This window comes from Acomys russatus, chromosome 3 (genome assembly GCF_903995435.1).
Source record: "Acomys russatus chromosome 3, mAcoRus1.1, whole genome shotgun sequence".
Classification (NCBI taxonomy): Eukaryota; Metazoa; Chordata; class Mammalia; order Rodentia; family Muridae; genus Acomys; species Acomys russatus.
Window position 1 is genome coordinate 68442350 of NC_067139.1, and position 24743 is coordinate 68467092.

Sequence of the window (24743 nt, forward strand, 5' to 3'; positions counted from 1 at the left end):
GTAGATATCTATTAAGTCCATTTGATTGATATCATTTGTTAGTTTCATTATTTTGGTTTAGTTTCTGTCTTATTTTTTTTTAATTTATTTTTATTTTATTTTTTCTAAACACATTTTTATTGAAAAATGAAATAATTCATATTACATCTCATTTTCTATCCCATCTCATGCATCCTCTCATTCCTCCCTCCCTCCCACTTTCACCCCAATCCCCCTTCCCTATAACTGTGACCGAGGGGGACCTCCTCCCCCTGAATATGGTGCTAGGGTATCAAGTCTCTTCTTGGTAGTCCGCTATCCTTCCTCCGAGTGCCATTGGGCCTCCCCAAAAAAGGGACATGGCCAAATATGGGGCACCAGACATCCTGTGAAAGTCAGTCCCCAGTCTCCACTTAACTGTGGAGAATGTTCTGTCCCTTGTTTAGATCTGGGTAGGGGTTTGATGATGACCGCATGTTTTGTCCTTGGTTGGTGCCTTTGATCAAACAGAATTTCAGGAAAATAGAAACAGACAGATGAAGAAAATAGTTTCTGTCTTGATGGCCTGTCCATTAATGAGAGTAGAGTTTGAAATTTCCCATTATTTGTGTGTGGAGCTCAATGTGTGATTTAAGCTTTAGAAATGATTCTTTTATGAATGTTGGTGCCCTTGCTTTTGGGGCATGGGTGTTCAGAATTAAAGCATCATCTTGGTGGATTTTTTTTCTTTGATGAGTACTAGGTGTCCTTTCCCATCTCTTTTAATTAACTTCAGTGGAAAATCTATTTTTTTAGAAATAAGAATGGGTATTCCAGCTTTCATCTTGGGTCTATTTGCTTGGAAAACCATTTCCAGGTCTTTACTCTAAGGTAATGTCTATCTTTTTTACTGAAGTGTGTTTCTTGTATGTACCAGAATGATGGATCCTGATTTTGCATCCATTTGGTTACCATTTCTTTTTGTTGGGGAATTAAGTCCATTGATGTTGAGAAATATTGATGACCAAAGATTGTCAATTCCTGTTATTTTTATGGTGGTGGTGGTGGTGGTGGTGGTGGTGTGTGTGTGTGTGTGTGTGTGTGTGTGTGTGTGTGTGTGTGCGTGCACGTGCGCGCGCGTGTGTGTGTGTTCCTTCTTTTGATTTTGCTGGAGTGAGGTTATTTTTTCCCATGTTTTCTGGGGGTATAGTTAACCTCCTTGGATTGGAATTTTTCTTCTAATATCTTCTGTGAGACTGGATTGTGACTAAATATTGTTTAAATTTGCTTTTGTCATGGAATATCTTCATTCTCCATCTATAGTGATTGAAATTTTTCTGAGTATAGTAGTCTGGGCTGACATCTGTGGTCACTGAGAGTCTACCAGATATCTACTCAGGCCCTTCTGGCTTTTAGAGTCTCCATTGAGAAGTCAGTTGTAATTCTAATAGTAAGCTATTAGAATTCTTTTCCCCTTGAAGCTTTTAATATTCTTTGTCTTGTATCTTTAGTGTTTTGATTATTATACGGTGAAGGGGCTTTCTTTTCTTGTCTAATCTATTGTTCTGTAAGTTGCTTGTATGTTTATAGGCATCTCTTTCTTTAGGTTAGAAAAGGTTTTATCTATGATATTGCTGAAAATATTTTCTGGTCATTGGAAATGGGACTCTTATTCTTCTATTCCTATTATTCCTAGTTTTGGTCTTTTCATGGTGTTAGGAACTTCTTGGATTTAACATTTTCTTTAAGCAATTTATCTATTTCCTCAATTGTTTTGCTTTGTTTACTAATTTATTCATATTACATCTCATTGTTATCCCATACTTTGTATCCTCCCATTCCTCCCTTCCTCCCATTTTCCCTTTACTCCCCTCCCCTATGACTGTGACTGAGGGGGACTTCCTCCGCCTGTATATGCTCATAGGGTATAAAGTCTCTTCTTGGTAGCCTGATATCCTTCCTCTGAGTGCCACCAGGCCTCCCCATCCAAGAGACGTGGATTTCCTCAATTGTATGTTCTATGCTCAAGATTCTTCCTCCCATCTCTTGTATGATGTTGGCAATTCTTGCATCTGTAGTTCCTGTTCTCTTATCTAGGTTTTCTATCTCCAGGATTCCCTCAGTTTGTGTTTTCTTTATTGCTTCTATTTCCATTTTCAGGTCTTGAACAGTTTTATCCATTTCCTCCTGCTGTTTGATTGTATTTTCCTATATTTTTAAGAGATTTATTCATTTACTCTTTAAAGGCCTTTGTTATCTTTGTAAGATTGTATTTAAGGTCACCTTTTTGTGCTCCGGATATATTATGATATCCAAAGCTTGCTGTAGTAGGATAGCTGTGCTCCAGTGGTGCCATACTATCATGGTTCTTGTTGACTGTGTTCTTATGCTAGCCTTTAGGAATCAGTTTGTCCCTGGTGTTTATGAGATGTTCTTCATGCTAGCAGGACTCCTAGGGTGAGCAGGAAGAGCCTTGGTCTTCTTGACAATGGATCTCAGGGAACAGCCTGCTCCTTACCTCTGGTGGCGGTGCCTCAGGTGGACCTGAATGTTTCTGGGGACCCACAGGCCTCCCACAGGCCACACCCACAGGCTGTGAGCCTGACAATGGAGCTCAAGGAACAGAGCACAGCTCACCTTTGCGGGTGTGCCCACATGGATCAGGCAGGCAAGGAATTGGCAGAAAGGGGGTTTAAGCTCGGTGTTCCTGGGGCCCCACAGGCCTCCTTGGGGAGCAGATGATGGAACTCAGGGTACAGCATTCAGCTTACCTCTGCTGGCTGTGCCCCAGGTAGATCTGAATCTCCCTGGTGTTCCACAGGCCTCCTCAAGAAGGCAGACAGTGGAGCTCAGAGGACAGTATGCCACAATACACATTTTAAATTAATGGTATATAATGAGCATCTTTGATTTTTTTAAATTATATAACATTTCATTTTCATGAACAAAACCTTTTAAATTTCTTGATACTACAAAGATATAATGGATATTGTTTGAAGGCTCTTCCTAAGGAACTAAAAATGATCATATTGAGTGAGTTAACCCAGAAGCAGAAAGACTCGCATGTTATATACTCACTTGTAATTGGGCACTAGCCCAAAAGGCATGTCTCACAAAAGTCTTCACTTACCAGGAGATTGGGATAGATGTGAGGACATGCTACTGGGACTCTAAGCAAGAGAAATATAAAAGATGGGAAAATAGAAGGACCCAGAGGATCTTAGAAACCTACAAGAACATCATGACAGGTATATCGGGGACCAGGGGGTTCTTCTCAAACTATTGCACTAACCAAGGATAATACAAGTAGTAAACATCGAACTCCTACTCTGATCTAACCAATGGACAGGATATTCTCAACAGTTATGTAGAGAGTGGGGCCTTAATTGACATGAACTCTGGTGCCCCATATTTGACCACCTCTTCTTGGTGAGGAGGCCTGATGGCACTCAAAAAGAGAATAAGCAGGCTACCAAGATAAGACTTGATAGCCTATGACCATATAGTGGGGGAAGAGGTCCCCCTTGGTCTTAGGCCTAGGGAAGAGGAATGAAATGAAAGCGGGAGGGAAGGAGGAATGGGTGGATACAAGTGATGAGATAACAATTTAGTTGTAATCTGAATAAATTAACTAAATAATTTTTAAAAGGCTCTTCCTAAGGACAGCGAGATGTCCCCAGCATGAGCTGCTCTTGCAAAGAGTGCAAATTTTGTTCGTGGGACTCATATTAGGCAGCTCAGAATCTCCTGCATCTCCAGCCCCAGGGATCCGATGCCATCTTCTGGGGCTTTGATTGTCAACGGTGCACATAAATCCAGATAGACACACCTGTATGCACATAATCAATAAGTATAATAAATATTTTGTTTTTAAAAATTTTTTCAAAGTTCTTATTTTGATACACCTAAGTAACAATACAACTCTAAAGACTTAAAATGATAAGGGGAAATGGTTATTTTGAAACCTGCTTAACCAACTTAAGAACACACAAGGGCCTAATATATGTGCATAATTACTGCTTAGTTATGATTTCTATTTTGTTACATATTTGGAACTATAACTTATCTCTGTGATTTTCATTCTAAATAAAGTGATAATACCTTTAGATGAGAAAATTTTTATGTGGAGACTATGCCCTAAGGTAAAGGATTGTTCCAAATAGAAATAGGTAGAGGAAATCAAACCTAAAGGGTTAAAGTGTGCTGTGAGGAATTTGTAAAAATAAATCATGAGTAAAGTTAACATGGATACAAATAAGCTAACTGTAATTAAAGCCTAATAGAATCCCTAAGACCAAAATGCAACTCTATGATAGAATTGTCTGATTTTCAGTTTAGAGTGTTCTGAAAGCTTGATCTGTCCAAACTAGCTTAAATAACATCAAGTTTCTGTTTTATACATTTACTGAGTAAGCATTTTGAGACTCAGTAATTAGGTTTCAACCAAATTCTGTTCATATTTTTCAAAAATTCACTTGCCAACTAACCATTGGTATAATAATAGCAAGAATTCTATTTTAAAAGAAGTATTCCTATTTGGGGCATTCCTCCTAAATTCGTATTTTTTAAATATATTTGTTAATTTGACCTATTATACAAGATTTTGTGTGTGTGTGTGTGTGTGTGTGTGTGTGTGTGTTGAATAAAAAGACCAATGACACTAATTGTCAACATTCTTTAAAACTTTCTGCTTCCTTAGGCTAGTATATTCCCTAAGTTTATTGTCTTCTAAAGAAAATATATACTAATTATCCTAAGTAAAACCTTTATGAGCCATCTCTATAAAGAAAATCATGCACTAATAGAAGAGACTTTAAAATGTGGTCATTAAAAAATCCATAATTGCTTACAGAGTATTTCCACAATGAGTTTCCAAGTAGGAAAACAAACAAAGAAAAATAAAAATTTAAGACAGGTAAATTCATTAACTGAGAAAAACATCACATCGAAGGCATTCTTCAGCCTAGAGAGAAAGGTTGTGTCAGGAACTATTAATCATGCCTGTAACTGTATTTTTAAACTCTATTTTATTTGGGGTTCTGTAAGCCTCCACCTCCCTTGCAACCCTGCAACCCAGGGTAGAAAAGAAAGAATATTAGAAAGGTAAGGAGTCATAGGTCTCTTTAGACTTAGTTCTGGCTAGAGAGGATCATTGGGTTCTTTGGGGCAATATCAAACTCAGTCACCAGGATATCCAACAGCAGCCTTCTCTCTCTCTCTCTCTCTCTCTCTCTCTCTCTCTCTCTCTCTCTCTCTCTCTCTCTCTCTCTCTCTCTCTCTCTCTCTCTCTCTCTCTTCTCCTCTCCTCTCCTCTCCTCTCCTCTCCTCTCCTCTCCTCTCCCTACCTAAAGGTGAGAGGACAGGATGCAGAACTCTCAGCTACTTCTCCAGCATTGTCTCCGTATTCCTTGCCATGATGATAATGGACTAACCTCTGAAACTGCAAGCAAGCTCACAGTGAAACACTTCTATTTTTTAAATAAGATGTCTGGTCATGGCTTCTTTTCACATAGAACCGTGGCTAAGATACCTACTCAGCAACTCTGCAATAGAATGACAAACTTATGTCCTCCACCTAGTTATAACTTAGCATCTTCATGAATCTCCCCTGCCCTTCACTCCCACTTCCTCTTTATTGCCCCCAATTTTTCTCAGAAGAATACTGATCCTTAAAAATTCTGCCCTAGGGGTTGGAGAAATGGCTCAGAGGTTAAGAGCACTGGCTGCTCTTTCAAAGGTCCTGAGTTCAATTCTGAGCAACCACATGGTGGCTCATCACCACCTATAATGTTCCTGCCCTCTTCTGGTAGGCACAAATGCAGTCAGAACACTGTATATGCAATAAATAAATAAATCTTTTTTAAATCCTCCATAAACTATCTTTAAAGTTCAAAGAATTTTAGAGTATATTTAATACTGATCTGTCTTCTTAGAGAAACACATGGATGTGTTTCTCAGGTCTGATCAATTAAAACACATTATAAAATTAATCCTACCTCATTACAAGTATAGGTGCTACAAGACTCTGAGAAATTCCCACTCTTGAACAAGAGTCTTCTGTGAAGACCATTAGAAGATGTAGTCTCTTCAGTTTCTTTGCTATTGCCAGATTTATTGAAGAAGAGGAAAGAGCTGGAAAATCCACACGATATTCTTTATATTCTACATGATTTGGATCTTATTTGTCCCTTCATCCCTGATGTGCTGGAAGCTTGGTCCCCAAGGTAGTGGTATTGGGAGGAGATGTGGGACCTTTAAGAGTTGGGGTCTACTGAGAAGTCCTTATGTCAACTGAGAGTTGGGAAGGGATGAAAGGATTTATTTTTTAATTTTTATTTAATTAATTTATTCAGATTACATCTCAATTGTTATCCCCTCACTTGTATACTCCTATTCCTCCCTCCCTCTTTCACCCTATTCCCCTCCCCTAGGTCTGTGACAAAAGGGAACCTCTTCCCCCACCATATGGTCACAGCCTATCACTTCTCACCCTAGTAGCCTGTTTATCCTTTCTCTGAGTGCCTCTCCTCACTAAGGGTCAAATAGCGGGCACCAAAGTTCATATCAGAGTCAGTCCCTGCTCTCCACACTACTGTGGAGAATGTCCTGTCCAGCTAGGTCTGAATAGGGGTTTAATATTTACTGCATGCATTGTCCTTAATCAGTACTGTAGTTTGAGCAGACCCCCCAGGTCCAGATCTGCCAGTCATGATGTTCTTCTTGTAGGTTTCTAGGACCCTCTGGATCCTTCTATTTCCCCATTCTCCCATACTTCTCTCACCTAGAGTTGCAATAGGAAGTCCCCGCATCTATCCTAATCTCCTGGTAAGTGAAGACTTTTATGGGATATCCCTTTTTGGCTAGTGTCCAATTACAAGTGAGTATATACCATGTGTGTCTTTCTGGATCTGGGTTACTCACTCAGGATGATTATTTCTAGTTCCACCCATTTGCCCTACACAATTTTTTAAAACACTGAAAGATCAATTCTCAACTTCATATTAAAAAAAAAAAACAGAATAGCTAAAACAATCCTATACAATAAAAGATCCTCCAGAGCAATCTCCATACCTGATCTTAAGCTGTACGATAGATCAACAGTAATTAAAACAACATAGTACTGGCATAACAATAGGCTGGTTGATAAGTGGAATCAAATAAAAAAAACAGGCACTCAGAGGAAGGACAGCAGGTAGCCAAGAAGAGACTTGATACCCTGTGAGAATATATAGGGGGAGGTAATCCCCCTCAGGAACAGTCATGGGGGGGGAATAATGGGAAAATGGGGGGGGGGCAAGGAATGGGAGGATACAAGGGATGGGATAAACATTGAGATGTAACAAGAATAAATTAATAAAAAGAAAGAAAAAATAATAAATACACACACACACATGGACACTTGATTTTTGACAAAGAAGACAAATCTATTCAATGAAAAAAGATAGCATCTTCAATAAATGGTGCTGGTCTAACTGGATGTCTACATGTAAAAAAATGCAGTTGGACTCATATTTGTCACCATGCACAAAACTCAAATCCAAGTGGATCAAAGACCTCAACATAAAACCAGAGACAATAAGTCAGTTAGAAGAAAAAGTGGGGAAGAGCCTGGAACACATTGGCACAGGAGACAACTTCCTGAACAGAACACCAACAGCCCAGGCCTTAACGTCAACAATTAATAAATGGGACATCACGAGGCTGAGAAGCTTCTTTAAGGCAGAAGACACTGTCAAGAGAACAAAGCGACAGCCTACAACCTGGGAAAAGATCTTCACCAACCCTACATCTGACAAAGGGCTAATATCCAAAATATATAAAGAGCTCAAGAAATTAAACACCATCAAACCAAATAACCCGATTAAGGAATGGGACTCAGAACTAAACAGAGAATTCTCAATACAGGAATACAGAATGGCTTAGAAACACTTAAAGAAATGCTCAACATCCTTAGTCATCAAGCAAATGCAAATCAAAACAATTCTGAGATTCCATCTTACACCCATCAGAATGGCTAAGATCAAAACTCAAGTGACAGTTCATGCTGGCGAGGATGTGGAGAAAGGGGAACACTCCTTCATTGCTGGTGGGAATGCAAACTTGTATGACCACTCTGGAAATCAATCTGGGGCATTTTCAGAAAATAGGGAATAGGGCTACCTCAAGACCCAGCTATTCCACTCCTTGGAATATACCCAGAAAATGCCCTACCACACAACAGGGACATATGCTCAACCATGTTCATAGCTGCTTTATACATAATAGCCAGAACCTGGAAACAACCTAGATGTCCCTCAGTCAAAGAATGGATAAAGAAACTGTGGTACATTTGCATTATGGAATACTACTCAGCTATAAAAAATGTGGAGGTAGTTCTTAAGGAAATCCTTCATGGTTCTCAAGAGAGCTACTACAGCACTCTGATTCTGCCATACACAGCTCTTTCTTTTCAAGATGTGAATCTTTCCACATCTCTCTATCTCACCATTTGCCCATGGCCATGGAACCCCACAAGAGTTAACACTGTGCATTTGGCATTCAGCCTCCAAAACAGCAAGCTAACTAAACCTCTCTTTTTTTTTTTTAAAGTTAGTTTGCCTATGATATTTAGTCATAGCAAAAGAGACGGGGGCGGGGGAGAGATTAATAGAGGCCTAAATAATTTGGTTAATGGTATGCTTTGCTTCCATTCAGACCAAGGCAAATGTTGGTTCCATGATTTATTATTAAAATTTAAGGGAAAAGATACTTAACTCTTTGTAGCTCTGCTTCCTTGTTATCAACATTGAAGAAACAGCAATGCCAGCTTTGTAGAGCTTTCTAAGAATTCAATGAAATAATAAAAAAATTAGAAATATAGTATATTAGGGACCTTTTCACATGATAATTCATACAGATTTATCTTAGTTTTTAACAGTAGCATAGAATTTATTTTATTTTATGTAACACTTTAGTGACTCTTAAAATACAATTTAGAGTGAATAGCTCTTTTAAGGCATGACATGAAACTCAAAAATCATAAAAGAATGATTGCCAAATTTGCTACATTCATATTAATATTTATGAACAAGAACCAACCTTATGAACAATATTAGAAGACAAATGGCAAAGTAGGTAGAAAACCACTATTCATTTAAAAAGTTCCAACTTCTTAAAAATATGAAAAATTTTTCTAAATAAATTAACCCAATAGAAAAAAATGCAAAGCCATAAAAACTTCCACCTACACATACATATGCACCCACGCACGCACATACACACATACTCGCACAAATGCACATCTACACCCACCCATGTGCACATACACATGCAGGAACACATATAAATATGTTTTCACACATATTTACATGCAAAAATACATAAAAAGACATACCTACAGACATACACAGATCCATACATACACACAGACACAAATGTACATACATATATTTACACACACACACACACATATATATATATACACATGCATGCATATGCATGCATATACACATATACACCCATGGACACACACAGACACACATGTACACACATATACATGTATAGACACATACACCTACATGCTACACACATGCACACTTACATACACACAAGCACATATACACACATTGACAATCTGTAAAAATCTTGAGACATGCCCTTTCCTTACATATTTGGAAAGTATTAAGATGTATATTTATATATTAATAAATGAAAATTTATAAGAAAACAGGAATATTAATATTAATTTTCAGAGGTTAAACTATTGTAATTTTGCTGAAATATAAAACTGGGTAGACAAATGTAAAAGCACATGCTATTCCCATCAGAATTTCTCCTAACTCTTGAGCTTCTGATACAGTTATGCACATAGACAAGGATTTGCTGGAGAGATGCATCAGAGATCAACAGCACACACTACTCTTGCAGAGGACCTGAGTTTGGTTCTTTGTACCCATGTTGAGCATCTCAAAACTGTCTATAAATCTAGCTGAAAGGGATCCGGTGCCCTCTTTTAGTGTCCACACACACTTGCACTCATGTGCACATAACCCCACACAGACACACAGAGACACTCACACAATTGAAAAATGAAACAAACAAACAAGGCTTACATGTGAACAGGCTGCAGGACCTTTTAAACTCTGAAAAAAAAAACTGGGAATAGAATATAAAATACTGAAAAGTTTAGCAGTAAGGAAATAATTGGTGGTGGTGGTGGTGGTGGTGGTGGTCGTGGTGGTGGTGGTGTTTTTGACTAGCCTTAGACACTGAATCCTGCTTTAATTGTAACATTCATCCAAAACACAATCTGATGAGGGGAAGATGCTTCTGTCCCACAGCATGGTAGCATGACAAGCTCATGGTCACACATTCTCTGCTCAATGAAGACACAAGCAAAGGCAAGAGGAGTCCAGCAGCTAGCTCATGCAGACACATAAGCAAGTGGAAATGCTTACTGATCTACTTTCCTCTTTACATGCTGTTCATGCACTGAGATATCAGAGTTCCCAAAAGAGACTCATGACAGCCACAGCAACCCAACGAATTAGAAACACACTAGAAAATTCTTTAATGCTTTTCAATCATTATCTGGGGTCTTTGAGAATTGTATTCAGGAAAGTTTTAGAAGACTCTAGAAATCCACTATGAGGCACAAACTCACAGGGTTTTTTTTTTTAAGTTTCACTCCTGGAAAAAGAGTAGAGGGTATTTTTTTTATCATTGTAACAGAATCACATTTGAATCTATGGGCAAAAGTCAAAGGGGTTCAACCTTTTCACATAATGTCTAAACTAGCAAGATTGCATGATCCCTATCCCAGAGAAAGGAAAAGCTACTTTCACTTAAACGTCCTATCCTTTTCCGAGTCCATCTAGGTCCCATGGAGCCAGATGTACCACGTTCTAAAGAGTGAAGTGTTGGAGTTAGAGTTAAAGCCTAGGCATGGGAAGCCTTAACAAGCTAGGCTTTGCTACCATCCTCAACATGTCAATAAGTAAATGGTAGATAAAAGCATTACTGGTGGTCTGAGCCTGGGCCTGGATTTTCAAGTTCTCGGTCTCTTATTAAAAGAATTAAAATAAAGGCTCACATAGGCATGAAGAAGAAGCCAGATAACTTTATTCAAAGCAAAGTGAAAGAACAGATTAGAGGAGGATAAGTGGTCAAGTGTGATGGCAGGTGATGTGGATGAGGGCACTCCAGGGCCTTCATCACTCATGGAGGCTTTTTTATGGGATGCATAGAAGAAAGAGGATTGTTAAGGACCTAGTGAGGGTGGTCATCTCATTGGACTGACCAATCCAGTTATATAAAGCTTTTCCTCTGTTCCTTCCCATAATGAATCTGAGTTTAATCATATGTACACCCAACTCTACCTATGCATGAGAGTAATGGAAAGCTTACTTGGAATAGATAGTTTGAATTGTTGCCCATGCACTCCAAATCACTTCAGGCTAATCAACCTTCTTGTTCTTTTACCAGGAAATAACTGAAGTGTAATTGTATAAAATTGGTCCAAGTTTTATGGTCATTAAGGGGAGGAGAAATTTATTGTATTATTCAGAGCAGGCTGTGTGAAGATCAAAGCAGGTGGGGTTATGGGTTGCTAACAAGTGGCTAGGTGCTTGTTTGGAGATGACTAGTAAAGCAGAATAGGTACAGAGAAGGGTATCAGGCTGCCTAGTGCATTATTACTAGTTGGGTATGTGCATAGACTAAACTTAGTGGAGTCTGAGATAGCTAAGCCACTCCCTATGCTTGCTTTCTCTATTCCCTTCTTAGATACTTCTCCCAAGTTGGCTAGCAATGCTGAAGGCAGAAAGTCAGTTTTCCTGAAACACCTTTATACTGAGTAGGGTGTAGAGTTGAGTGAGGTAGAACCAGTCTTTCCTATTCTGTCCCCAAATCAATCATAACTCTTGGTAGCCCCATTGAAGAACATCTACAAATGCCCTAGCCTGTTGGTTCAGGGATCTGGAGATTTATCCTGGTCGTCTGTGCTGATCCTATAAGATGCAATAAGTGGAGCACACATTGTAATTGGCTTGGTTAGATTCTAGAAGAAATTAATTACATAGGCTTATTGAGAGGAAGAGGCTGAAGAGTAAGCAAGAGAATTAGGTAGAAGACAGGTATCATCCCTATGAGTATATACAGGAGGAGGAAGTCCCCCTCAGTCACAGTCATAGGGGAGGGGAGTAAGGGAAAAATGGGAGGGAGGGAGGAATGGGAGGATACAAGGGAGAGGATAACCATTGAGATGTAATATGAATAAATTAATAAAATAAATTTTTTAAAAAAGAAGACAGGTATCATAAAAGGAAGGAGTGCTAGCAGTACTTGTGTCTTTGGGGATGAATGGTTGTTGTTGAGAGTTTTCATTGAATCTGTTCCCTACAGAACATTTTAGATGTTGTATTGTATTTTTCCAGATTTATCAGCATAAAAGGATATACATATAGCTTCAAGAATGTTAGGTTACATACAGAGGTGAGGTCAAAGACAGCCCAAAATTGGCTCCCATCCCATCATATTCTAGTTCTTCACAGTCTCATAGCGTCTCACCAGCCTGAAAGTCTTGTAGAGAAAGGAGAAGAAACACACATCAAAGCCACAGGCAATATTGTTAGCAAAATCTAAGAAGAAAATTTTTCTAACCTAAAGAAAAAGTTGTCTATCAAGGTACAAGAACCATACAGAAAACCAAGAAGACTGGAGCAAAATATAAGGTTCTATAGGTGTATAATAATCACAACACTAAATATACAGCAAAGGGACAGAATAACAAAAGTTCCAATGGAAAAAGACCAAGTAAAATATAAAATCAGATTTATAAGAATAGCCTGACTTCTCAGCAGAAACTCTAAAAGCCAGAAGGACCAAGATAGACTTTCAAAATCTTTAAGAGATCATAGATGCCAGCCAAGACTGCTATATATAGCAAAACTTTCAATTATTATAGATGGAGAAAATAAGATATTCTATGATAAAGACAAATTTAAGCAGTAACTATCTGCAAACCCAGAGCTACAAAATGCACTAAAAGGAAAATTTCAATCTAAAAAGGTTAACTCCACCCAAGAAAAAATGAGGAAAAAATAACTTCAGAACAGCAACTAAAAGAAAGGGAAAAGAAAACATCACCACAACAAAAGAACAACACCCAGCAAATACAGCTCATTGATACTTTCAATATCAGTGTTCTTAATTCCCCAATAAAAAGACACAGACTAACAGAATGGGTGCAAAAACAGGATCCTTCCTTTTGTTACATCCAGGAAAAACACCCTTAGCATCTAGGATAGACATCACCTCAGGGTAAAAGGATAGAAAAATAAACTCCAACCCAGTGGACATAAAAATCAAGATGGTACAGCCATTTTAATATCTGAAAAATTAGACTTCAATCTAAAAGTAACTGAGACAGATAGGAAGGACATTTCAAAAGGACATTGCAATTCTTAATATCTATGCACCAAAATAAAAGCACCCACATTTGGAAAAGAAGCACTACAGCTTAATTCACATATTGACAATGATAGTGGTAGATTTCAATACCCCACTCTTATACCCAAACAGGTCATCCAGATTAAAACTAAACAAGGAAATATTGTAGCTAACTGATATTGTAAAACAAATGAATCTAACAGTATTTTCAGAATATTTCACCCAAACACAAAAGTATATACCATCTCACTGCAAAGATTACTGAAGTTTCTCCAAATTGGCTATAAGTTTCAACAGATACAAAAAAATTTAAATAACTCCCTTGAAGGCATAAGGATATTATTTAATTAAGATACTGATTTCTGTATCCCTCCCCATTTTTGCAGTTTCATAAAAATAACAATCAAAAAATGAAAAATAAGCAACCAATACTCCGTGAATCCCACTGAGAAATCCTTAGACAAACTAGTACAAAAGTAGAAAGAAAAGATACAAATTAACAAAGTTAGAGATGAAAATAGGACATAACAAAGGACAACAAGACAACCCAGAGAATCATAGGACATACTTTAAAAATCTGTACTCTGCCAAATTGGAAAATCTAAAAGAAATTGATAATTTTCTTGATACATACCACTTACCAAAGTTAAATCAAGATGTGATGAACAATTTAAACAAACCTATAACTGCCAGCGAAATGGAAGTAGTCATTAAAAGTCTATCAATAAAAAAAATTAAAACTCAGGGCCAGATTGCTTTTACACAGAGTTCTACCAGACTTACAAAGAAGAGTTAATCCCAGGACTTCCCAAATTGGTCTATAAAATAGAAATAGGAAGAATATTGCCTAATTTGTTTAACAAGGCCACATGTACTCTGATACCCAAATCAAATAAAGACCCAACAAAGAAAGAGAATTAAAAGCCACTGTCCCTTATGGGCATCATTTCAAAAATTCTCAATAAGCTATTTGCAAGTAAATCCAAGAACACTTTTAAAAAATTAACCATTTTGATTAAGTAGGCTTCATATCAGAGACATAGAGATAGCTCAACATACTTAAATCAGTAAATATAACCCACCATATAAACAAACAGAAAGACAAAAATCTCACCATCATCTCATTAGATGTAGAAAAGACCTTTGACAAAATCAAACACTCCTTCATGTTGGAATTCCATGAGAGATTAAGGAAAGAAGGAACATACCTCAACATAATAAAGGTGGATTACAGTAAGACCATAGCCAACATCAGTTTACTTGGAAAGAAATTCGAAGTGGTTTCCACTAAAATCAGGACTAATACAAGGTTGTCCACTCTCTCCATACCTATTCAGTATAGTACCTGAAGTCTTAGCCAGAACAATAAGACAACTAAAGGTGATTAAGGAGATACAAATAAAAAGAAAAGAAATCAAAGTTTTTTATTTGTAGATGATATAATGGTATACATACGTGACTCAACTTTCACTGGGAAACTCCGACATCTGCTAAACACTTTTAGCAAAGTAGATGGATACAAAATTAACTCATAAAAATCAGTAGCCCTCCTATATACAAAAGAAAATAGACTGAGAAAGAAATCAGGGAAACAACAACCTTCACAATAGCCTCAAAAAATAGAAAATACCTTGGTGTTAACTCTAACTAAGCAAGTGACAGCCTTACATAATAAAAACTTGTAGACATTGAAAAAAGAAATTGAAGACAGAAGACAGAAAGCTCTCCCATGCTCATAGATCAGTAGGATTATTGTAGTAAACATGACCATTCTACCAAAGGTAATCTACAGATTCAATGCAAACCCCATCAAAATTCTAATAGAATTCTTCACACATCTTGAAAGGACAATTTTCAGCTTCAAATGGAAACAAACACACACACACACACACACACACACACACACACACACAATTAGGATAGCTAAAACAGTTCTGAATAATAGAAGTTCTTGAAGTATCACCACCCATCTGAAACTGTACTACAGAGCTATAGTACTTCAAACAGCATAATATTGGCATTATATTTTTTAAAAAAGGGACAAGTAAACCAATCGAAAGAATTGAAAAACAAGACATAAATCCATATGCATATGGACACCTCATTTTTGATAAAGAAGTCAGAAACACACACTGGGAAAAAGACAACATCTTCAACAAATGGTGCTGGTAAAACTGGATGGCTGCATTTAGAAAAATCACCTGGCACAAAAATCAATCCAAAAAGATTGAAGACCTCCACATAGAAAGAGATACACTGAATCTGATAGAAGAAAGCGTGGGAAGTAGCCTTGACTACATTGGCACAAGAAAAGTCTTTCTGAACAGAACACCAACAGTGAAGGCACTAAGGTCAACAGTTAATACTTGGGAACTCATGAAATTGACAAGCTTCTACACGACAAAGGACACCATCATTTGGACAATGCAGAAGCTTACAGAACAAGAAAAGGGTTTTGTCAACCACACATCTGATAGAATGCTAATATCCAAAATATATGAAGAAATTTTTTTAAAAAGCTGGATGTCAACACCAACAAATAACCCAGTTAAAAATGGGGTATAGGTCTAAATTGAGAGTTTTCAATAGAGAAAACTCAAACACTTAAAGAGCTGTTCAACGTCCTTTCTTATCAGGGAAATGTACATCAAAATTATTTTGAGACTTCATCTTATACTCATCAGAATGGCTGAGACCAATAAAAACAAATGACACCTCGTTTTGGTAAGGATGCAGAGTGAAGGGTAAAGTCATCCATTGCTGGTGAGAAGGCAAAGTTGTGCAGCCACTATTGAAATCAGTATGGCAGTTCCTTAGGAAGTTAAAAATAAATCAGCCTCCAGATCCAGTTATAGCAGAAGTCTTGGCCATATACCTGAAGGATGCTTCATCATACCACAGAGACATTTTCTCAACCATGCTCATTTCCACTCTTTTCAGAATAGTCAAAACTTGGAAACAACCTAGATGTTTGTCAACAGATTAATGGATAAGGAAATGTGGTGCATTTAAGGAATAGAATATTACTTACGCATTAAAAAATAGAAGCATGGAAGATGGTGGTGCCTGATTGGCAAACTGAGCCGAGGGACCGGACTGGGACCTATAGAGCACCAGAGCTGGAGTGCCCTGGGTGAGAGAGGTCCATGTGTAGAGTACAGGTGGGTCTGGCCTCAGGCCATCCAGCTGTTTCATGAAGGAGTCCCTGGATCCCTGCAGGTTGGTGCCCAGTCCCCAGAGTCTGGACACACAACTGCCTGCGAGCTGCATCTGCTGTCTACATCTCTGACTCTGTGTCTTAGACTGAACTATGGACCTCAGAGCACCAGCATCTGGGTCTGCGAGCCCAGGGGAGAACCCAGGGTGTGGAGCATGGGTGGATCTGACCTTGGAACACTTGGCCAATCCATGGAAGGCTCCAGGGCCCAGGCAGGAGAGGGGTGCCCTCCAAAGCCCAGCCAAAGGCAGGCGAGAACACTGCACTGGCACTCTGTCTCAGACTGAACTTTGGGCTGCAAAGCACAAGAGTCTGGGTCTGCTAGCCCAGGAGAGAACGCAGGGTGTGGAGCACAGGTGGAGCTGACTTCAAATCACCAGGCCAATCCACAGAAGGCTCTAGGGTCCAGGCAAGAGTGGCCATGGTCTCCAAAGCCTAGCCACCTGCCAGACAATACACTGCTCTGACACTTTGACTTCGTCTGAACTGTTGGGTGCAGGGTACCAGTGACTGGGCCTTCTAGCCCAGATGAGACCCCATAGTGTGGAACACAGGTGGATTGATCTAATCTCAGGACACCTTGCCAATCTATGGAGAATTCCAATATCATAGCACACACAGGAATGGTCCCCAAAACCTTACCTGCATGCTGGCAGGTGCACAGCACACTCCCTTTCTGTCTCAGATCAAGAAGAGAGCCTGAAGGTACCAGTGTCTGGAGCTTCTAGCCCACAGGAGATCCCACAGTATGGAACACAGGAGGATCTGACCTCAGGTACCCTGGCCAATCTACAGAGATTTCCCAAGCAGGCAAATGCATAGTCTCCAAAGCCTAGTTAGCCACACACCTGCCAGGGAGCAGCACCCATGCTCTGTGTTTTGGAGGGAACTGTTGGAGGCAAGGCACCATTGTCTGGGTATTTTATTCCAGAAGAGACCCCATGGTATATAGTACAAGTGGATCTGACCTCAGACCACCCATCCAATACATGGAAAGTTCCCAGATCTGAACCCAAGTCACCCACCTGATTGAAACAATACCTTGTGTCCTATCAGACAACTATTGACTAAAGTTGTACCTCAACAACAACAGAAATAACAAAAAACCTACACACATGAACACTGAACAACTCTACTCAATGACAACTGGATCAGAAAAGAAATTAGGGACTTCCTAAAAAATTCAATGAAAATGAAGGTACAACATATCCAAACTTATGGGATACAATGAAAGTAATGCTAAGAGGAAAGTTCATATCACTAAGTGCCTTCATAAAGAGATTGGAAACATCTCATACAGGCAACTTAATGACACATCTGGAAGACCTGGAAAGAAGAAGAAGAAGAAGAAGAAGAAGAAGAAGAAGAAGAAGAAGAAGAAGAAGAAGAAGAAGAAAGAAAAGAAGAAGAAGAAGAAGAGAAGAAGAAGAAGAAGAGAAAAAAGAAGAAGAAGAAGAAGAAGAAAAGAAAAGAAGAAGAAGAGAGAAGAAGAGAAGAAAGAAGAAAGAAGAAGAAGAAGAAGAAGAAGAAGAAGAAGAAGAAGAAGAAGAAGAAGAAGAAGAAGAAGAAGAAGAAGAAGAAGAAACACCCAAGAGAGTAGACATCTGGAAAAAATCAAATTCAGGGCTGAAATCAATAAATTAGAATCAAAGAGAACTTCAAAGAATCAAAAAAAACAAGAGCCGGTTCTTTGTGAAAATCAACAAAATAGATAAACCATTAGCCAAACTAACTAAAAGGCAGAAAGAGACACCATCAAAACCAACAAAATCAGAAATGAAAAGGGAGCCATAACAACAGACACTGAAGAAATCCAAGGGATCATTAGGTCTTACTTCAAAAGCCTATCTGCCACAAAATCTAAATGAAATAGGCAATGTTCTTGATAGATTGCACCTGCCAAAGTTTAATCAAGATCAGGTAAACAAATTAAATAGTTCTGTTTCTCTTGTGAAAATAGAAGCACTCATGAAAATCTCCCAACTAAAAAAATCCCAGGGACAGATGAGTTTCAGCCCAGAAGTCTACTGGACCTTCAAAGAAAAGCTAATACTGATATTCTTCAAACTACTCCACAATACAGAAATGGAAGGAACATTACCAAACTCATTCTATGAAGCCATGGTCACTTTAATATCTGAACTTCACAAAGACCCAACAAAGAAAGAGAATCTCAGACAAATTTCTCCTAGGAACATTAAAGAAAAAATATTCAATAAAATATTTGCTAACCAAATCCAAGAACACATAAAAAATATCATTCACCATAACCAAGTAGGCTTATCCCAGGCATGCAGGGGTGGTTCAATATATGGAAATCCATCAATGAAATCCACCATATAAACAAATGGAGAGAAATAAAACCACATGATCATCTCCTTAGATGCTGAAAAAGCATTTGACAAAATCCAACATCTGTTCATGTTTAAAGTTTGGAGAGATCAAGGATACAAGGCACATCCTTAAACACAATAAAAGCTATATACAGCAAGCCAATAGCCGATGTCAAACTAAATGGAGAGAAACTGAAAGAAACTCCACCAGAATCAGGGAATAGACAAGCCTGCCCACTCTCTTAATATCTCTACAATATAGTACTTGAAGTTCTAGCTAGAGCAATAAGACAGCAAAAGAAAATCAAAGAGATCCACATCAGAAAAGAAGAAGTCAAAATCCTGCTATTTGCAGCTGATATGTTGTATACATAAGTGAACCCCAAAATTCCACCAGAGAACTCCTGCAGCTGATAAACACCTCCAGGAAAGTGGCTGGTTACAAGATTAACTTTAAAAAATTAGTAGCCATCCTGTATACAAATGACAAGGAGGCTGAGAAAGAAATTAGAGAAACTATACCCTTCACAATAGGGACTCCATGAAACTAGAAAAACTTCTGTAAGGCAAAGGACACTGTCATCAGAACAAAATGACACCCTACTGACTGGGAAAAGATCTTCACCAACCCTACATCCAACAAAGGGATAATAACCAAAATATATGAAGAACTCAAGAAATTAAGCACCACCAAACCAAGCTATCCAATTAAATACGAGGCACAGAGCTGAACAGAATTTTCAACAAAATAATACTGAATGGCCAAGAAACACCTACAGAAATGCTCACTGTCCTTAGGGAAATGCAAATCAAAACCACTCTGAGATTCCATCATATACTCTTAGATCCCATCAGAATGGCTAAGATCAAAAACTCAAGAAATAGCACATGATGGAGAGAATGTGGAGAAAGGGGAACACTCCTCCATTGCTGGTAAGAGTTCAAACTTGTACAACCACTTTGGAAACCAATCTGGCACTTTCTCAGAAAATTTGGAATCGTGTTACCACAAGACCCAGCTATATCACTCCTGGGCATATACCTGAAAGATGCTCCACCATACAGTAAGCACATTTGCTCAACTGTGTTCATAGCACCTTTATTTATAATAGCCAGAATCTGAAAACAATCTAGGTATCCCTCAGCCAAAGAATGGATAAAGAAACTGTGGTATTTTTACACAATGGAATACTACTCAGCTATTAAAAACAAAGAAATCTAAAAACATCTTAACCCTTAAACAGCTTTGGTTAATTGTAAGACTAAACTATCTGGCCTTCAACCCCATCAGAGACTTGAAAAGGAATGAAAGTTAATTACTTCAGTCAACCAGAAGTGCAAGTTAGCAGCTTCCAAAATGAGAAGGAAAAAAAAATGACAGAGACAATTTACTGCCTGAACAGTCACTCAAAGCTCTGTATAATGTTATTGTAACAGTCATATGATCCCTGATTGCTTTGTGGTTCTTCTTGCTGTGTGTAATTTTTCTACTTATGTGTAATAATATAAAAGTATATGCCAAAAATTAAATTAAATTTAAATTTAAAAAAGACAAAAAAAAAAAAAAAGGAAATCTTGAAATTTGCAGGCAAATTGATGGAACTAGAAAAGATCATCTTAAGTGAGATAACGCAGACCCAGAAAGACACTTGTAAGTGGATATTAGCTCAACATAGATGTCCTCTGAGAGAATCTACCCAGTGGGGGATCTGGACAGATGCTGGCACTTGCAGCTGGACACTGGGCAGAGTGCTAAGAGTTGTATGGAAGAGTAGGGGGATGGGAGGACCTGGAGGGGTCAGGAGCCCCACAGGGAGACCATCAAGACTGTCGGATCTGGAACCAGGGAGGCCTGCACAAACGGATGCAGCAACACAGAACAATGCAGAGAGCCTAGACCCCCCCTGCAGATGCAGCCTCTGGGCAGCTCATTCTCCAAGGTTGGAGCGGGAGTCGGGACTGCCTCTGACATGATGAACTCTGGAGCCAGAGATTTGGTCACTTCCCCTTGGTGGGGAGGCCCTGCAGGCCCACAGAGGAAGGGCATGCAACCTACCTGGACCAGACCTGATAGGCTGTGGTCAGATGGTGGTGGAGGAGCCACCCCCTTGCTACTCCTGTCAGAGGTCTAGGGGAGGGGAATAGGCAGAAGAGGGAGGGAGGGTGAAAACAGGAAGATACAGTGAGGTGACAGCAATCAGGATATACTATGAATAAAATATAATAAAAAATTTTAAATGAGGTATATTGTCTGACTTTTTGTAACACTCCTATTGAAGTAGTTAAGAGAGTCCTTGTTTTAATTCAAAGCCCTGAGTTATAATTTGCAAGCATCATTAATTTTCCTATGGACATACAAAGCATGCCACTGTGGGCCAAGGCCGTCCCTTTCTCTATGAGTATCCCTGCTAGGTTTTCTTCCAAATTTCATGTGCACTAACTACTACAAAAGTGTCCGTAACAACAAAATCCAGAGTGGAGGTTAATTACAGGGTAAACCCTCCCACTGTGCAATCTGAACACCAGAAAGATCCTCATAGCTGGGCATGTAATCACAGGCTCTGGAGCCTTTCACAGAATTTATTCATCTGCATAGATCAAAACCCACATAATTATATTTGTTTCAAGGTCACTAGTTCAGTGATATGTTTCCATGCAAACATTCACATTTTTTTCTACCATCCATTCATTTCATTTCATCTTTATCCCCAAGTTTGTCAGAGTCACATCTCTGTGTTCCCCTGGAGCCAAGACAATTGACAGCAAAAAATCATCAATTCCCCACATAAGCACTGTATAAAATCTTATGCTATTAATTTCTTCCCTTGGTCATTAAGACCTACTACTATGCAGTAAGCTTTTGGAGTGGTTAAAATAATAAAAAATAACATTTATTCCAAAAGAGGTTTATTAGCATCTAATGTAGATCCAGAGGCCTGTAACATGTTATAGGTTAAGTATTCCTCGTCCAGAGGGTTTGACTGCTAAAGGGAAGGGCTTCCTGTTTAGAACTTCACTGAATTTTAGGACCTGTATAAACTTCAAGGATGAGACACAAGCCCAAACACAGAATTCATTAATGCTTTACTTGAAACAGGAACCTGAAGGTAATATTCTGTACCACTTTCAATGAGCCTGTGTTTCCTCAAGGGGACCCATGGGATCACATATGGAATGTCTGCTTCTTGCACGCTCTATCATGTCTGTATGCAACAGTCATAGATTTTAGAATTAAAAGATTATTTATCGGATATGAATACGTTTTGATCACATTTCCCTCCTGACCCAACTCCCAGATCTAACGTCACTTCCCCACTTTGGTTTTTTTTTTTCCCCCCATCAAGTCCAATCTCTGATGAACACATATTGTTGGATATATGACCTTCCACTGGAGAGTGGTTGACCCTCCAGGGACTGGTTGGCCCAACATGCTAGAAGAAAACTAACTCTCCCTCTCCCAACAGCTATCACCTGTAAATAGCTCCTCGGTAAGGGGTAGAATTTTATGCACATCATCTCCCTCCATGCTTCCTATTCAAGTGAAGGACAGTGAGTATAATAATTGAGATTTAACCCCAAATCCATGGAATCTCAGGAGACAGAAGGGAGTCTGTATATAAATCTGCATAACAAAGCGAACAGAAAATTTTTTGTCCTGCAAACAAGCTTGCCCTAAAGGCTTTAATCTCAATAGTGTCAGTTTTTTTCTAACACTCAGACTCAGGGACAATTATGACTGTATTTTCTATCACAAGCGCTGTGGAAATACACACAGGAATGTGTTCACATGACTTAAACTTGAGGGCTTTGAGGTGAGACCTGTCACATTTCCATATGGAAATCTTATGCTCACAGAGATTAGTTCATGTCCACACAGTTGGTAGGGATGCAGGTGTAATCAGAAGCTGGCTTTCTCACAAGGAGTCCATTGATTGTATGCGGTAAAATCTTTAGTAAAAATTCCCCTGGGTATCAGGCTGTGAGGACATAAAAGATGTAGCTGGGAAACACCACAAGGGCTAGCTTTCTCTATACTCAAGTACTTTAATGTATGTATATTCCCAAGATAGATGAGCTAGCTCCTTGCATATATACATATTCATGGATAAAACTATTTTTTCAGTGCAGCAAGCTAGTTATAGTTCAGGATAGATAATTTCCCAAATGATTACAAAAGCTCAATTACTGATTGAAATGCAAGTCAATGGAATTCTTTATGACCATAATTTATCATAGCTCCTTGTATGCTGGTCTCATTTAAGACCTTGACACTGGGTTTCAAAACATACAACTGGGGACAAAGGACTCACCTGTATTTTGCAACCAATTTTTCCTCTTTTTTTAAAAACATACATCATAGTATACTAATCTTGAGATTTCCATGTGAATTGTTCTGCATAAATCAGTGCGGAGACTATTTATTTAAATAATTATCAAAAAGAATCACAAAATTAGGTGAAGGTGATGAAAATTACTAGTGCACACTAAGACGAACGAGCCACTCAGAGAAACTGCCCATTCTATAGTGGTACAGCAGGTGTCCACAATTATCTCAGCACTTAGGAAACATCAAAATAAGCCCCTCCAAAAGCTGAAATATAATCCAAAAATAGTTCAAAAGCTGACTAACCTTTAACATCACAAAGGGTATTATAATTATTTATAAAGCATCTCCATACTGAATTGATTATCTATTACCACATAACAAATTATCCAAAGAAGTTGCAGCCTTCAACAGCTATTGCCTCACAGTTTCTGAAGAACAGAAGTTAAGGGTCAGCTTATCTGCTTATGAGGTCTTCTGAGGTCATAGTCAGAATGGCATCCAGTGCCCCAGTCACCTGGGAGTTTGATTGATGCTGGAGGCTAAGCTTCAAGATAGTGAATCGGCATGGCTATGGGCTGGAGATGTCAGTTCTCACCATGTTCCTCTCCCTAAGTATTATTGAGTATACTATAGCTTTCCTGCCAAGTGATACAAAAAAGGAAGACAGACAAATAAAATGAAATTTATGATATTTATGATGTAGGTTCAAGAGTTACAGTCATTAAATTGTAGGCTTTGAATTTTTTTTTCTTTCTTTCTTTCTTTCTTTTGTTTGTTTGTTTTGTTTTGTTTGAATTTTTTCAAACCTACTTTATTAGAGGTTCTTTAGTGCTTATGCCTGCCTTCCAACCCACCTACCCTAGATAGGAGAGAAAAGAGGTTAATGGGAACAGGAGAAGGAGACCTTTTTAGATTCAGTTCCTTGGAACGATTCCACTCTTTGTCATCAGGATTCCAGTAGACCCATTAAACAGCAAACCAGAAATTCAGCAAAGGTGACTACACTGCAGTAGCCACAAGCAGAAACCTTGAAAGGCTTTCCAGAGTGTTTCTTTCTAGAAGCATCTTGAAGTAGAGCAATGAACAGCCAAATGATAAGAAGCAACGGCAAAACTAAAAAGCCAAGCCGCTGGCTTTGGGCTCATACACATATCTCCTCTCAGAGTCTGTACTAGGGTGTTTATCAGTTGGCAAAGACATCCACAAGAGGCAGTTCCTCTTCTAGCAGACAAATACCGCACACCCTCACACAAGTCTGTTTCACATCCCACACTTGGGATCAAAACAAAAACATGTTTACATCCACTATATTAAGTCTACTAACTATGAGAGAAAATAGCAATAACAGGATGTGGTGTCCATTGGAGTCACCATGCAACTACCTGCCAAACCTACTTAACACCTCATAGGGACTGTTTCTTTTCAACTCATTATAGCCCCATAGGATAAGATGGTTGCATTAGTGCCTAACTATGGGCAT